General features: G+C 37.1%; 1 protein-coding gene across 1 annotated transcript in view; it reads right to left on the bottom strand.

The window, feature by feature from the left end:
- Positions 1–17,949, bottom strand: part of SOX2 (SRY-box transcription factor 2) — a 627,102-nt gene that overhangs the window by 279,383 nt on the left and 329,770 nt on the right. The window lies entirely within an intron of this gene.

Genomic DNA, 17,949 nt, shown 5'->3' with positions numbered 1-17,949 from the left:
TAATAAACACTCCAAGCTTCCATAGATCTATTTATCAGATAATTTAAGGGCATAAGATCGTGGCTGTGGGATCAGTCATAGCAATTTGTGTAAGTATACTTCCTCCCACTTGTCCCTATCCATCTTCAGAGCTTGAACCTGTTACTTTCATACAGACGAAGGAGGCTGAGCGAAGCTCTCCATTTTGTCATTCAATTTTCCTGTTTCTAATCCAGAAACAGAACTGCCATGGTGGGACAAGTTCTTAGAGTGAGAGTAAGAACATTGTATCAGGTAGGGGTAGTTTTAAAGAAGTCCAGGACACTAGACCAGAAGAGTTTCTTTGAAGGGAAGGTAGAAGCCTAAACTGTCCATGCCTTCTCTCACCTTAAGCTGTTATATTTTCACTTACTTGGCTTATTTCCAGTGCTTAAAACTGAGAAGATCATTGTTACCTCCAAACCTTGTCTCTAAGGATACCCTGCTCTCCCTCTCTAAATTTTTACACATATAAAAGTTTCCTTTCCCCTTGGTCCTGCTGAAAGAACTTGAATTCTTCAAAAAAGAAGCTTTACCAGGAATAAATGGGTGGGGAGAACTTTGCATATTCCAAATTACTTTAAAATTATATGAAAGTAAACTATCAAATATTTACAGTTGATTTTCAAATTTACAGAAAAATACTATGTGGGCTACATTTATGTCATATTAAAAGTTATCTCTATACTTAGTAAAATTTAAATCTAAATCCTGGTTAGATTAACTTTAGTCAAGTCTAAGTCTAAATTAAAAGATACTTTTTGTCCCTGGCACACAATGATATCCCAGATGATTTTGGTATTTTTTTGTAAACTTTTACATTGATCAGCAATTATAATTAGGACTTTTCCTAATTAAAATTGTAGGTATCAATCTTAAATTTTATATATATGGTTGTATTATACATATTTTTGTAGACTTTAAATATTTTGAAATAATTATGAACTATAGGAAGTTGCAGAAATAGTACAAAAGTCCAACGTATCCTTTACCCAGCTTCTCCTAATGGTTACATTTTATATAACTGTGGTACGGTACCTAAAGTGGGAAATTGATATTTGTATAATGCTGCTAACTATATTTTGCCTTGTTCAGAATTCACAGTTTTATCTTCACACACACACACTCACACATGTGTGTACTTCCATGCAATTTGATCCCATGTACAGATTTGTGTAATCGCCACCATAATCCATAAACAAGACTATTCTCTTACACAAAACTCCCCTCTGGAAATCTTTTATAGCCTACCCCTTCATCACCATCCTCCTCATCCCTATCCTTTGACAACTACTAATTTATTTGCTATCTATATAATTCTGCTATTGTGAGAATTATATACAGTTAATTCATGTTATTCATAATAGTTATATTCCATCAAGTCACTGCAAACACTGAATTACAAATACTGAATCAATTATCTTAGGGGGAATTTAGGGTTAAATTTCTGTGAATTCCTCTGGCAACATTTTCATTTACCAGGCAATACACAGCCTCCTATAAATGGAATCATACAGTAGGTAACTGAGATGAGATTTTTTTTTTCCCACTCAGTATAACACCCTTAAGATTCACCCTAGTTATCACATTTAGCAAAATAGTTTTCTTTTTTATTTACTTTTTATTTTAAAATAATTATAGGTTGTTCACAGAATGTTACAAAAATAGTACACAGAGGTATCATGTACCTTTTTTCCATCCAGTTTCCCCCAACGGTAACATCTTTGATAACTATAGTTCAATATCAAAATCTGGAAATTGACATTGGTACAATCCACAGACCTACGAAATTCATATGAAATATGAATACCTTTCACCTATTTTACCTACTTCGTGGCTTTTTGCTTTTGTTTTTTTCTCTCCTCTATCTATGTATTGCCTGTGTTATTATAATTTAAATAAGCTTCTCATTAACTCTTCTTGTTTCTTTTTTAGTTAAATACACTTATTTTTAAAAAACTTCTATATGACTCCCATGATTGAGAAACCATGTAGATGATAAATTTAATAAACTGTAATTATTACACTAAATGTAATAAATGTAATTAGACATTAAATATAAAAGTAATTAAATAATAATTGAAATTTAAACATAATCCATGCAGCATTCAAAATCACTGCATATGCCTCCTTGGGTCATACTTTGAGAAAAGCTGCCCTGGAGGATGTGACCTAAGGGCAAATGTTCATATTTATTTACCCATTTTCAACATTTTTCTAACTTCCTAGTCTTCACTTAATGATGAATTAGTGGAGGCATAAATATGTACCATAGGCGTTAATATGGGTAGGCAGTGCTTTGGGCTGGGGCAGTCACTGACGATGTTTATGGGAAATATAACATTTGAGTCAGATCTTTGATTTTGAGAAGCAATTGGACAAGGGGCAGAGAGATCTAAGAATATTCCAAATGTCTTCCTAGGTACAGAGATAGGGAATTTTATAGCAAGTCTAGAGATGTCTTAAATGTATCAGTTTTACAATGGCAGATGCAGTGGATCTTAATGAGCCACTTCATCCAGGGACAAGGGTCTCCACGATCAGAGAACTGACTAATGGTGGGAATTCTCAGCTCAGGGGTAAAATCTGTGGGTAGCATATTCTTGGGTGGGGATTTGAGAGAGTACTTCAGCACCCCAGAAATCATTTCTAGAGAGCTGCCTCAGAAAGGAGTTTCCTGTGGCAGCTGTCAAGTGAAAAGGGCACAAACCTGTGGACACTTAGGAAGACATTAATATGCATTCTAAAATCCTAACATACAGTGCATTCCAGGATGTTCTCAGGAATGTAATTTCTGATTGAACCCAAATGTCTACATTGACCATAAAAATGCACTCTACCTACTAGGAGAAAATAATATAAAACCTATGAAGCTGTCTCCAATTGGATTTAACTGATCATTTGTCTCCATTTGGCCAAGTTGTTGCTTAGGCTATGACTCCCTTGAAGGCTTATAATAATGAAATGTGCAAGAAGTCAGTTTAATAAATGTTCTTTGTCTTAGCTGAGGGCACACATTCTTTTAAGACATTACATAGAAACAAAGCACCAATCCTTTGATAGCCTTGGTTATCCCTTGAATGAAGTGACTTTCTACCCCACTGTAGCCTCACTACACGAGCTGAGGATTTTTCCACACACAGCCCTTGATATAAACAATTAAACAAGGCCTTGTGCTTTCAGCACAATGTGGAATAGCCAATAAGACCTGTTATTATAATGCTGCTTAGTAATCGTGGGGGGGGGTCAGAGTTGAGATTAGTTTTGATAAAGATTCCTCAAAAAACAAAACACAGGGCGCAATGAAAAAGAAAAAAAAGTTTTGCTAGGAAAAAATTGAACCAGGAAAATGTATTTGATTAAGCAAAGGAGCTATTAACTGGAAAAAGAGTGCAAAGAAGCCTTCCTGTGCTGCGAGGGGGCCTGAGCGTGTGACACAGTGAGTGTAGGTTGCTTCTAATTCCTCTAATTCAGCAATAACGTCCCCTTCTGCACACACAACTGCAGAAGAGCTTGGGTACCCAATGAGTCAAGTGTTTGCAGATGCATCAGAATTAGCCACCATTTAAGAAAACCACCATCTTTCAGAATGAATTCCCTACATGTCACAATAAGTTCAATTGGAAAGAAAAGAAAGAGATTTTCTGTTACTTCTTTGCTATACACATCCTCCCACCTGTACGTTGGATGTTTCAAACTACCAAATGCTGCGGGAATTTACCCAGGCATATTATTAATGCCAGCTCACCACGGCATGAACACAAATAGGCAAGATTTGGAGCACTTCAAAATTGACTGCCTAATTTAAATTGCTTGAGTACAGTTAATCAATATTTATTTGCTTTTTCTAAGAGTGAAGAAAGCATATTATGGTGCTGATTTCATCATTTATATGTTAAGAAAGAGTACAAAAGCAGTGTAGCAGTTCCAACGGTAGGCTCTGGAGGCAGAAATACCTGGATTATAAACACTCGTGAACTGTAGCTTTGCACCAGTTACCGAACATATAAACGACAGTCTCCTCAGCTATAAGATGGTGATAAGACTAGTTCCTGATGTGTGAGGATCAAACAGTGAGGACATGAAAAATAGCACAGTCCATATACATGGCAAAAGCTCCGTAAGTACTGTTATTGTTACCTCCTTAAAATTTCTCTCCTTTGATCTTTTTCTGTCCGCTAGTGTGAGATAGGGGCTGTGACACTAACTAAAGCCAAAGTTGTAAACTCTAAAGCCTAATGGGACCAAGCAGGTAAAAAGTAGGAGTAAGGATTTTTAAGAGTTTGAACATGAAAAGAAGTAAAACTGCCACTGTTTGCAGATTATATAATGCTGTATGTAGAAATTTCTAAAGGTGTCACCAGAAAACTACTAGTGTTCATCAATGAATTCAGTACATTTGCAGGATACAAAATCAATGTAGAGAAATCTGTTACATTTCAATACACTAACAACAAAATATCAGAAAGAGAAATTAAGGAAACAATCCTATTTACCATCGCATCAAAAATAATAAAATACTTTCTAAGGAGATAAAAGAACTTGTACTTGGAAAACTATAATATACTGATGAAAGAAACTGAAAGCGATACAGATGGAAAGATACACTGTGTTCTTTGAATGGAAGAATCAGTATTATTAAAGTGACTGTACTACCCAAGGCAATCTACAGATTCAATGCCATCCCTATCAAATTACCAATGGCATTTTCCACAGAACTGGGACAAAAATTTTTTTAATTTGTATGGAAACACAAAAGAACTTGAATAGCCAAAACAAAGAGAAGGAAGAATGGAGATGGAGGAATCACATTCCCCAACTTCAGACTGTACTACAAAGCTATAGTAATAAAAAAGAATGGTACTGGCACAAAAATAGACACATAGATCAATGGAGCTGAATAGAGAGTCCAGAAATAAAGCCACACTCTTATGGTTAATTAAGCAACAACAAAGGAGTAAGAATATACAATGAGGTCTCCTTAGTAAGTGGTACTGGGGAACCTGGACAACTACATGTAAAAGAATGAAATTAGAATACATTTTCTCACAGCATATACAAGAACAAACTCAAGATGATTAAACCCTAAATTTAAGACCAGAATCATAAAACTCCTTGAAGAAAACATAGGCATGACACTCTGACATACATTGCAGCAATATATTTTTTGGATCTGTTTCCTAATGCAAAGGAAACAAAAATAAACAAATGGGACCTAATTAAGCTTAAAAGCTTTTGCACAGCAAAGGAAGCTATCGACAAAACAAAAAGACAACTTATCAAATGGGAGAAAATATTTTCAAATGATATGACCAATAAGGGGTAATACCCAAAACATATAAATAACTCATACAACTCAGCATCAAAAAACAAATAAGTTTTTGGTTAATTTAAAGCTAATAATATTCAAATGTATACTTTTTTTTCATTTATGAGATCTTAATGTGAGTCATCAACTAAGAATGATGGGGAAAACACCTGAAAAACTGGATACAGATTGAGTTCAGCTGCTTAAGTCTCTTTATGACACTGGGTATGATTTTAGGTGATAGTGAGATGGGGCATTGAAGTAAATAATCTCTAAAATCTCTTTAAACTCTGAAAGCATATAACAATGATATTCCATAACTCTTTGGACTCATATACGAAGTTTTGCTCAAATACACAGTAGGCTGTGTAGCTGTAGACTGAATATACCCACACCAAGTGCAAGGCCCTGAGAGGAATAAGATGTAAATGAAAACCCTACAAATGTGCCAGTGTCAGTGTAAGGTGGCAACATCAGCACATGCCTAGTCGACAACGCATTTTTTTATCCACTGTGTCATTTGATGATTTTACTGGAGAGGAAAACAAGGTTCAGAAAGGTAGAGAGAACTTGTTCAAGGCTTCACAGCTTGTACATAGCAAAGCTTGGCATACAACCCTTCTCCCCAGGCCTCACTTTCCCAGCTGGGAGAATAAATAAAAATCATGACCATCTCTTTGGCAGTAGTTGCCACCTCCTCCACTATAACTAACACTTGTGGGGCATTTATGATGTGCTGGGAACCATGCAAAATGTGCTATATCACATTTATGATAGCATTTAATCTTATCTACACTCTTTAGGAATGGGTAATATTATCTCCATTTTACAGGCAGATGGTGCTTAGAGAAGTAAAGTAACTTGTCCAAGGTCATGGAGATAGTGCTGAAATGAGGAATAATTAAAAATTACTCTGTCTGATTCTGACCTATCTCAGTACATGCACTTAACAAATGCAATTAGAGTGATACCAGGAGGGAGGAAATGCGTTGGGGAAACCAGGAAAGATTTTCAGGAGAAGGGATATTAATGAATGGACAAGACTTTGCTAGGCAATGACAGTCCAAAGATGCAGAGACTGAAGGGGCCTTTTGAGAATAGTGTTTGTCTGATTGGTACAGAAGAGAATAGGGTTACAGATCCACATGTGTGCATGGCAGGGCTCCAGGGAGCACCATGCACACTATGGTAAATGGTTACACCCTACTGGAGGTGTGGTCTGTGTATGTATTTTATAATGTAAATGGTGCCCTCAGAGGTGTGCAGTGTGGCAGCCTTGAGAGAATGAAGCTAGGAAAATAGATTGGCTCCAAATTACGGAGAGCTATGAATGCTGCAGCTGATTTAACCCAGCTGGCAATGAGGAATGTGCTGAAATTTTTTGAGTGTTTGGGGAGAGGCATGACTACTCTAGACGTATTCATATAATAGTGGGATCTGACAAAGAAGAAGAGTAGAGGAAGAGAGACTAATTAGGAGGCTTTCTTTGGAAATAGTGGTAAAACCTAAATAAGTGTGGAGGCAGGGAAAAGCAAAGGGAAGGGTTTTGATCTGAAAAGCATTATCAAAATTGACTGGCCTTACTACCTTCATACACATATATGAAAGAGAGAGATAAATCATTAATTTTCTGAATGGGGAGCTTACGTGACTCAGAAAGCGAGTACTGAAGTGAGAAACATGGAAGGCAGGAGAAGAATCAAATGAGGCCATTTTAGGTGTACTGAGTTTTGATGAAAGCAGATGGTGCCAGTAGAAGTATATCTGGAAGTCTGTGATTGAACCTCATGAAAGTCCTAATGGCTGAGAGAGAGATTTTGGAGGTCTTCCAAACTGCAGGAGGAGTCTAAGTTTGGGGGAACATATCATGAGTCTTGCTCCCATGATTTTCTTTGGGCATGTGTCTGGGACTGGGATGACAGCCCTCTCCAGGATCCAGCTCTTTTAAGTGGACTATGTAATCCATCCTGGCATAGAGTGTCCCCACTATCAGGAGGAATCCTTCTCAATAGTAACTGCCCCATGCAAAAGGCAATGTCACTAATGTTCACAAAATGCATGAATACCAGTAATGATCACAAAATGGCTTAATTAAAAAATTCTGTAAGGTACGATGACTCATAAAACCCCTGCAAAGTATATTCATAAATATTGATTAAAGAGATGGCATAAACCAGATGGCAGAACACCATGATTCCTGAATTCTGTCAAGTAACAGCAATTACTACAAGGGGTCAGTCTCAGATAGAGAATTAAATTAAAAGACAGCATCAAAATTATTTCTATAATACTATAGTTTTTATAGTACCACATATATTATTTTGTCTTCTACAATTTCTATTTAAATTCTAAAAATAAGATAGCAAGATTATATAAAATCTGGGGTGGGGAAAGGGGAAAAATGATCCATAACTCCCTGTAATTATTTTTACATTTACATTTTTATATTGTTGTCACCATTAGGCACATACAGTTACTGTGTATCTTTAATCTTTCTTTTCTTTTTTTTTTCTATTTATTTGTTTTTTGGGGGGAGGTAATTAAGTTTATTTATTTTTTTGATGGAGGTAATGAGGATTGAACCTAGGACCTCATGCATGCTAAGCATGCACTCTACCACTGAGCTATAGCCTCCCCCACATTTTTTTCTTTTAATATTTGCTCTTCTATATGTTTCCCATGATGGACATCATAGCTATTAAATATCCCCATGACAGTTCACTAAATGAGTGCACCAAAAGTGCTTGAGTCAAGTTCCTGGTGATAAGAATTTAACTTATTTACACTTTTCAAAATAAATAATGCCAGACTCAATGTTCCTGTGCCTATTTTTCTGTATTTTGGATTATTTCCATGTGTTAGGCTGCCAGAAATGGAATTACTGGATCAAAGAAAATCTATATTTTTTACGGTTCTTAATACAGGCACTATAATTCATCTATCAAAATTCACCCCGATTTTCCCTTGCATCAGCAAATATGTTAGCTCTGGATATCATAATTTTTAAGTTGCTATCTAGGTAGTGAACGAATTTGTTTCATTTTTATCAAAACTAATTCTCTCTTTGAGCTAAGCCATTTTCTGCAGTAGCTGTTTGCATGTCAGTGTGTAGTTGCATATTAATCATTATTTTCTTTCACAAAAGCAGCAGCACAGATACATTTCTATCTAAGATTCCAATCAGAACGATGGTGGATTTAGGGTACACTTTTGGAGGTTTCGTGGCATATTTTGACATCTTAAGTGTATTCACTGACACTTTACTGAACATTTAGTATATGCCAGCCTCCATTGCATTAGCTGGGATACAATGAGTATTAGACAAGAGGAAGGGCATTACAAGCACAAGAAACAGCATTTGCAAAGGAATGGGTATGTGACAAAAACCAATGTTTTCAGAGAACTATAGTTGCTCATTATTCTGGAGATAAAAGGCACTGTTACCAGTTATCTATAGCTGCGTAAAAACCTACCCTGAAACATGGCTTTAAACAAGAGTACTTTAATGTTCTTCATGATTATGTGAGTTGCTGGATGGTTTTTCTGCTAGCTTTGGCTGAGTGCATTCATGTAGCTGCATTCCTGTAGAAGGGCAGTTTGGGATGGGCTAGGCTGGAACATCTGAGATGGCTAAGCATCTCTTTCCAAGAAGCCAGTTGTTTTCAGGAGGTTGGACCAAGCTGTACTTCTTCAAATGGTGCCAGCAGAGTTTCAAGGAGGGAAGTCCCAGTGCATAAACACTTATTAAGCTTCTATTTGGGTGACATGTGCTGATGTCCTAGTGGTCAAAGCAAGTCATATGACCAAACTCAGTCTCAACATGGGAGGGCACTATTTTGTGGACCCTGGGAGATATGATTCTTTGGGATTCCTTAGAGAAATGATCTTTCATAGTTACAATTTGGGGAACAATGGGCAATGAGACTGGATACAGACACCAGACAGCTGTACCTCTTGTATGTTAAACTAGGTTAAGATTTTTTTCTTATAGATCTCCAAGAATGACTGGAAAGTTTTAAAAAGTTTCAGAGGTGTGGAAGAGGTTTGTGTGAAGGTGCCATACTCTGATCTCTAGTTTTAGAAGGGTGACTTAGGAGAGGCTGAGTGATACTAGACACAAGCTCATTAAGACACAGCCAAGATCATCATAGTGGAAAGATCACAGAGAAAAATACTGAAAAATACTTACTAATAATAAAAACGGTAAGATTTACTGAGCACCAACTATATGACTTTACAACCATATCTCACTCATCCATAGAATAATTACTTTACACAGATGTACTTAACTCTGTTTTACATGCCGAGGAAACAGCCTAAATAGTTGAGTAACATTCTGAGGTATTTAAGGCAAATGTGTGGGAGAACGAGGATTAGATCCTCCATCTGTTTGAAGCCAAAGTCATTCATTGCTTTTCTCAATTGTGCTGAAGAATGAAAGGCTAGAAACTGTGTGGTGAAAAGGTCAAAGTGGCTGAGAAACCAGGAGAGAAAAACTACCTGCCCTTCTTTCGTATTTAGTACTCAGGGGATCAAATATTAAGGGAAGAGCAGCATCCTGTCTGGTGGATGCTGGGGTTGAGTGAGGAAGGAGAAATGAGAAGGGGAGAGAAATGGCCGGAACATAGTGGCTTGGCATTTTTGGCACAAACACTGAGTGTTTCTGATCACTGCTCCAGTAGCAGCAAGCTTTGAGCAATCAGGACTTACCCTGGGGAAAGATAGCAAGACAAGAAAGTTACCACTATGATGAGGAGAAGATGGATAATGAAATGCAATTTAAATTCTGCATTCGTTTGGTAATTTTTTTAATACCAGTTCCCCCCTCCCCTCCTTATTTCTCCCTTTCAACTGGCTCTTTGTGGGTGGGTTATTCTTCTGAAATGCCTACTTCCTTCCTCTTTTGTCTTTCTGTCTTGGTCCCTGGGGAGAATGGAAATTAGCTAAGTGTGATGGGTGTTCAGGAGGCAGGCTTTGGTCCTTGGCCAAGAGAGAACTAATTCCCCTAAGAGTAGCCAAAAGTATCAGCTTCACAACTGCCCTTCTTAGAGCTGAAAGGGTTTCTTTGTTTCTTCAATATTCTAAACCAGGGCAGTTGCAATCTGTTTTAAGAAATCCATGATCACACCCAAACAAATTTCTCAAATCAATTCAAATATCACTTAACATGTATTGAGTTGTGGGGAGGGGAGTCAGACTGGAGATACACAAAGCAGAATAAAACAAATCATTTACTCACAGTAAATGTACAACCTTTATAGGGTGGAGGGGGGTGGGTAGTGAAACCTGCAACAGAAAGCTTTATCATTTAAACAATAATCAAAATGCAAAGCAGACTGAAATAAATGCTCAGTAGAGGTATGTACCTGATGCTGGGGGGAGGGAGAGAAAGGAAAATATTTGAACGATGGAGCTAAGAAGAGTGTTCAAGGCAGAGAGCACAGCCTGAACAAGAGCACCAACTTGGGAAATGCCTGATGTGGTTGGGAATGGCTAGATTGCAGGGGTTAAGAATTACAGATTCTTGGCCAATGTAGTAAATGTCAGGATTTTCTGAAGTGAGTCCATTTTTCCCCCAACAAATAGTCCTCTGAAACAATCCCATTCACTCAAAAAATGGCAAAACATCACTAATCCCAGATTATTTTTTATCTTGATTAGTTATGTTACAGCTGTGAACACTTTGAGCTCTATTACTCATCTACTCCACAGGGATTTAGCAAAGAGGTGACAAAGGATAATGCATCAAACTACAATCAGTAATTATTTATTATCCCCATATACCCTGCCTGGCACATAGTACATACTTCAGAAATTTTTGTTGCCTGGATAAATGGAGGCATATGATCCATGATGATGCCTTCTCTACACCACTTTTCCATTACTCAGAGACCTAAGGGAAGGATTAAGTTACTTAGCGTCACTGGATGTATCTGTCTGGAGAGGCTGGGTTATGGTGTGGTAACAAACAGCTCCAAAAATCTCAGTGACTTAACATAATGCAGATTGATTTTTTGCTCATGCTTCATGTCCAGTGCAGGTCAGCAGGAAGTTCTGCCCACAATAATGACAAGGATCCAGACTGAAGGAGGCTCCATCCTGACTCACGCTTCCAGAGTCATCAAGACAGGGAAATAAACATGTGGCAAATCCTCTGCTAGCTCTTAAGGCTTCCATACAGATGTGATGCAGGTTACTATCTCTCTCACATTTCATTGTCAAAAGCAAATCATATGGTCAGGGAAGAGAAAGAGAATGAGAATCACAATTTAGGAATGGCTCTAATGACCACCATACTGGGTCACTCTCATGGCTGGTCCTTTTAACTAACATTTCATCTTAGAAGGGAACTTAATAAATGCAGTTTCATGAATGACTATTGTGAAAATACTATTGCTTCTGTGTGCATAAGCAAGAAGACAACCCCTTTACCAGATTTTGTGGTAATATATAAAAATAAAAATTTTGTGGTAATATATAATAAAAAATAATAAATAAGATTATTCCCAAATTTTCTTAACAGAATTATCTGCCTGTGGAACAAATCACAGTATTTTGCCTTAAATCACTTTAAATCTCAGCATTGTTTCCATGTCAATGGCAGCACACTTACTACTTCTTCCCTCTTACGAGATGATAGCATTTACTCTAAAAACCTTGTTCAGTCATTGAACATCTTGCAGAAAATTTAGCTAGTGTAGATATATGTCTAGTGCTTGTACTAACATTTTTTATCTTCTATTCTGACACTTATTAGATGATTGCTTTAAAGCTATTTTTGAAGAGAGGGCTTGAAAGAGGAGAATGGATCAATCACTGTTTAGCCTGCTAGACCCTCTTTGATGTACAGTAACCAAAAGTCATTCTCATCACATCACAGAAGGTTTAGGTGAGGCAAGCTTGTGATCTCAGTTGAATTCTTAATACACGATAGGCTGTCTAGTGTCCCCACACAGGGGATGTAATTCAGTTTATAATAAAAGCTCAGTGCCCTTATTGCTGTTACTATACACAGCAGACTTACTATATGCCACCTACTGTATTTTTTTTTTTTTGGATGAAAGAAAAGTATTAAATTATTTCCTGACTGCCTTTCAAAGTCTACTTAACCGATTCACTGCTGCTAATTAGCATCTGGGTGCCCTAATACAGCAACACCCTGGGCAATTCCTAGTCTTCCTCATGAATCAGACCTCCATAAGACTACTGTCCCCTTGTGGTAATGAACAAATTATGCCTATTCCGTGATAAACATGAGCCTGTTTTCAAAGGACTTGGAACATGCTGGCCATCTCATTGTATTATCCATCAGTTGGAATCACAGAATAAGGTAAAATAAAGTCCAAAGATAGCTTGGTATATTGACCCTTGCTGGAAGAAATGCTCAATGGCTGAGAGAGTTCATAGATAACCTAGTTTCTAAACCTCTTGGCCTCTTGCAACAATAATGTAGTTGCCACCTCAGCAGACATATTATATAATCAATACTTAGATGGCTATTATTGCTGTTGGGCATAAAAAATGCATTCAAAAGGCAGGAGAATCTTCTGGAGACACTCATTCTGTCAACCAGTCCTTAGGGAGGGTACCCCTCCAAAAGCAGCCAGCCAGAGGAAATGGCGACAATGTCAAATGTCAGGCAGAGTTTCTGGGGCGGCACTGCACCATGGGTCTCTTCCCTCCCCCAGCAGGCTCCTGGGCATAGGACTGACTCTTGCTGATGAATCAAAGGAGCCATTTAGGGTGTCCAAATATTTCCTTTACTTTTTTCAGAATTTCCCCCTAACCCCTTAAGGTTACAAAGAGCAGGGATATTATCTTTCATTGTAACCACACTAGTGAATACTAATTGTACATAAGGAAGTTGAAAATAGCAAATCAAAAACAAAACAAAACAAAACTCTGCCATTGAATATGAAGGAATATTTTTCATTGTAAATATGAGTAAAAGAATTTGATGCTGTTCAGCTAAATCTTACTCAAGAGCTATAAACTACACTACCAAATGGGATGGAGTGAGAAAAACATTTCATTAAAGGATAATTTATGATCTGAGTCCCAAAAAGACATTCTCAGAATTTGGCTTTTTTATTTGAGAAAGTAAAGATATAGTTGATTTTTTCCAGAGTTTATGTTTATTTTCTAGAGACTCTGAGTAGTTTTGTACAAAGTCAGAATTAGGTCATGCTTTCTATGATCAATAAAGATCTATATTAAAAACTTTAGAAATATATATTGATAGAATATACCTCATTTATTTTGTGAAAACCATGAACACAAGGGAATATGGAATGAGAACAAGCATGTTAAAATGCTAACAAAGAAATCTCTTCTCAACTCCCCCCCCCAGTCCCCCCAAAAATATTCAAGTAAGCAAGTGGGATTTGCAATCAGGCTGCAGCGGGGGGGTCAGAGATCAAAAATAAATGGTGGGCCACAACATGCAGAGCTTTTAAAAAATAATGTCACATTCTTTCATTCTCAGCGTAAGAAATGGGCAACTTGTTCAGGGCAAATAATTGTTTGAACTGAGGATTTTATTATTAATCTCTGAAGACTGCTGAATTTAGGGTCACAGTAAGGGTTGATTAGGTACAAGGTGCATAAAGCTCTCCTCTGTCGATGCTATTGAAAGAAGCAAGTAATTTAGATTCAGAATTGGTCTTGGATTGAAGCTCACTCCATTACCGACCATTTTCAATTTCAGCTATACAATAAACATCAAGCTCGGCAAGGAAATTAGTACATTTGGTAATGTATTGGAAGAGATGGGTGGGTCTTTGACAAGATGACACTTATCACCAAAGCTTCAGTTAATGAAACCCTTGAGTGGTATCTGCGTTTGACATATTTTGACATTTTTTGAAATCACATCCAGCGTTTTTTCCCCCACAAGGTTCTTCTTTATGAGAGAAAAAAAATCCATCTATCTTTAAAATGAGTACTGGAGTACTGCAACATTATTGGAAAAAAATTAAAGAGATGCTGCCTGCCACTGACAGGAAGAACACGGTACTTTCTCAAAATCCGTAAGAAGCAACAGATTCATAGCGTAAATTTTATTCAAATGAAGCCTACAATGTATTTCCAGGAGAAGCTCCAGATTTAAATGGAGCATGTTTTATCATGCCTTCCCTAAAAGTACCTTTCACTGTAAAATGTGATCTCATTAATGTGACTACAATTTACATTGCTGCAAAAAAATTTTGCCAATTTGGGGTAATTATTTCCTGAACAAAATAGTTTTCTTTTTCTTTTTTTTCCCTGCAAGGAGACTGCTTGTACCTTAGTAAAGGTGGGCCATTTAAAAGAGAAAATAATGAAAGGGAACAAAAAATGAAGACCGTATACCAAAAAAAAAAAAAAAAAAAAAAAAAAAAAAGTCGAGAAAGAAAACTGCAGGGGAAAATAAAGGTACAAAATAAATAGGGAAAAAGCAGATAAGAGATAAGAATGAAGGCATCAAGAATGAACAATTTCTGGCCCCAAACTAGTTCTGACTAGATCACAATCCATATTCTCTCACCAGAGTTCTCACGTTTATGTATAATTAAATGCTGTTTTATTGCCAACTGGCCCAGATAATGAAAAAGCAGAAAAAGAAGAAAATGCTTCCAAAGTGACTGAAAATTTAGGCTCACACATTCTGAGGAATGGTTTTTGTTATTTACTTTTTAGTTTTTTTTTCTGAAAGCTGGGTAAAATTATTATGTATTCAGATATTTTAAATCTCACACAGCTCTATTGTTCACGCCATGTTTTTTATCCAGTGCTGGGAGAACAATGTAACAAAAAATACAAAGCCTTCTAAATGGGGGGGCCTTCCTGAACCCTACCGGACCGGGGTGGCACTTGCAGTGTGGTGGGCCCAGCCGGGTGGTCTCCCTCACACATCATTACCCACCACGAGGAGGAGGTCACCTTGAAGTTTGGAAGTGGGGATCGGAGAGACACAGAATATGAGGGAGGCAAAAAGAGCAGAATAAGGAAAGAAAAAAGGCTGCTTTGTACATGATAGATGCTCTTGAAGAATTCAAAACACATCCAGAGGACTCTTTTTTAACCTCCACTCTGTAGGTGATTTCTTAAATCCTTTAGACTCCTACCCTTCCTGACTTCCATAATCCAAATTTAAGACCCCAGATTCTTCAGTTAAGGGAAGGGGAAAAAACTAACCTTTTTATTAGCTCCAGGTCTTAATATTGTCCTCTCAAAAAGCTGCATTCAACATTTCACTGACTGCCAACTTTCATTCCTACTCCCCAAAATATTCATTTTAACATGTAAAAATAAAATGAGCACTGTAGAGTGGTTTGGTCATCTAATAACCCAGGGTTTGATGATAATTTTTCTGGTCCTCATTTGTCCTCCAAGTATGACAAATCAGTTCACTGTGTTTAAATAGAATGACATGCCAACTGACCCCAAGAATGGCATTACAGTTCAACTGTTTTTAATATCACAGGTATAAACTTCAGACAAGTACACTCAATAAGAGTCTTACTGTCATTTTGCCAACTTTAATAATAAATATGGAATAACCAAGTTTTGAATGTGAGGCTAATATTCCTATATTCAGTGACGCTGTTTAGTTGGGAGGCACTGGAAACATTCGTCACTGATGTCTAGTCTGATTAGTAGATGTCTGTGCCATGCAGTTAAATATTTTTTTATGTACAAAACATTTACCAGAATGATTGATCATCAGTGAAATGTTTATTAATCATTGTAACTGATTTATAATTTGTGTAAGTTTCTGTTTAACGTCTCGTCATCCCCCTCAACACTCACCTCTGGGGAGAGCTCGGGACAGTCAATTTCTTTTATCTCTTGTTTAGGGCAGTTCTTGCCACATAGTGGCTACTCAAGAACTATTTTTTGAACAACTGAATTGCGGATTCCCCAAATATCCACATTTCAGGAGTTGTAACAGCCCTAGAAGAATGATCACTTTAATCTCTCTGTAGCATTAACTGCTTATTCTTTCAGAGTAATTCAGTCATTGAATACTGTAAAAACAGAAGGAACATTTTTCACTGCGGATTCTTATTTGATCTCCCTGTTTTTTAGAATGATATTTTTGTGATCAGCTTTGCCTGATGTCCTGGAGTTCAATGTCCTTAGAATTAAACTTCAGTCCTCTGCACGGTAGAGAATGAGCAGTAATTCAGCTGCTGGTGATGGAGGAGCAGATCTGAGGGTCCAACTGCGAATTATGGTATCTTAAGGTAACTCTCCTGTTTTTACCATTAACTGAACATCCTTCTTCAGAGGGACAGCTTTTCTAGAGTAAGCTGATTTGAATCATCTTGAGTCTGAGCTTCTCAGGTTGCTAGTCTAAGTTTTAGCTTTCTCTAAGCCAAGTCAAAATTTTATTGCTATTTCTCCTCTCCCATTTTCCTTGTCTTTGTGTTGTTTTGGTCCTTCTACTATCATTTTAGTAGGTTTTTGTGAAGAAGCATAGGTCAAACCATGTGTTCAGCTTCTTATTTCATCAGTTTAATATACTTTCTCCATTTTATAATTATAAAATATTTGATACAAACATATAAACATAAAAGTATATTTTTATAAAGAATATACATATATGCATGTATATATATATATATATATATATATATATATATACACACACACACACATATGTGCTATTTAATATGCTCTATCAATCGACCAAATGCTCATTTCTGAAAGGTAAAAGAATGATAAAATGAACATCCATATAAATACTGCCTAAATACTATATGCTCCTTCCTGTATTCTCTGGCCTCCTCACTAAAGGTAACCATTATCTCAAATTTTGTGTTTAAAATTCTCTTGTTTTTCCTTCCAATGTTTCCCACCTACATATATTCCTGTGTAAGTCTGCTTTGCTAAGTTAAGCTGCAGTGGTGACTTACACAAAGAGATGTAGATTTTTTTGATCAAGCACATGTTTGCTGCAGGTTGGCTGTCTGTTTGTGGGTCAGCTTTGACTTTGTTCTGTTTTCTTCCTTCCAGGGCTCAGACTAAAGGAGTAGAGAATGAGCAGTAACTCAGCTGCTTGAGAACCTCAGTCTCACTGCAGAGGAAAACTAGCAGTGGCAAAACCATGTGATGGCTCTTAAAACTTCTCATGGAAGTGGCACGTATCAGTTCCATCACATGTTACTGGCTAAACATGTTACAGGCAAGGAGGAAATATCACAAGGAGGGACACTACAACTTACATGGCAAAGGATAAGAATGTATAATCCCCTTATAGGAAATGATAGTGAATAGTGGAGAACAATAATAACACTGACTAAAGTTTGCTCTCTTGGTCACTAATAATCATTTCTCACTCTTCCATGTAATAATATATTCCCCCTATCTCCAAGAAAAACAGCTAAAATGATGTAGCCCATCAGAGCATCAGATTCTAGGTCCAGGATTCTGTGATTACCTTAACATCCGGTCCAGATATAGTTCCTCTTCATTTTTAGACCCATGAACTAAAACTAAAACTGCCGAGCACAGCAATTCTGAAATCCCAGTGGGCAAATGTGGTGAGGGACCATCACCATAGAGGGAAGAAATGCCTCTTGATTAGGTTCATTCTGCTCTCTGTGTCTGGCTCTGGTTCATGATTAGAGACAATTGCT

Source organism: Camelus dromedarius, chromosome 2, assembly GCF_036321535.1.
Source record: "Camelus dromedarius isolate mCamDro1 chromosome 2, mCamDro1.pat, whole genome shotgun sequence".
Taxonomy (NCBI): Eukaryota; Metazoa; Chordata; class Mammalia; order Artiodactyla; family Camelidae; genus Camelus; species Camelus dromedarius.
Note: the sequence above shows the minus strand (reverse complement) of the source record. Positions and strands in the feature narration are given on the sequence as shown.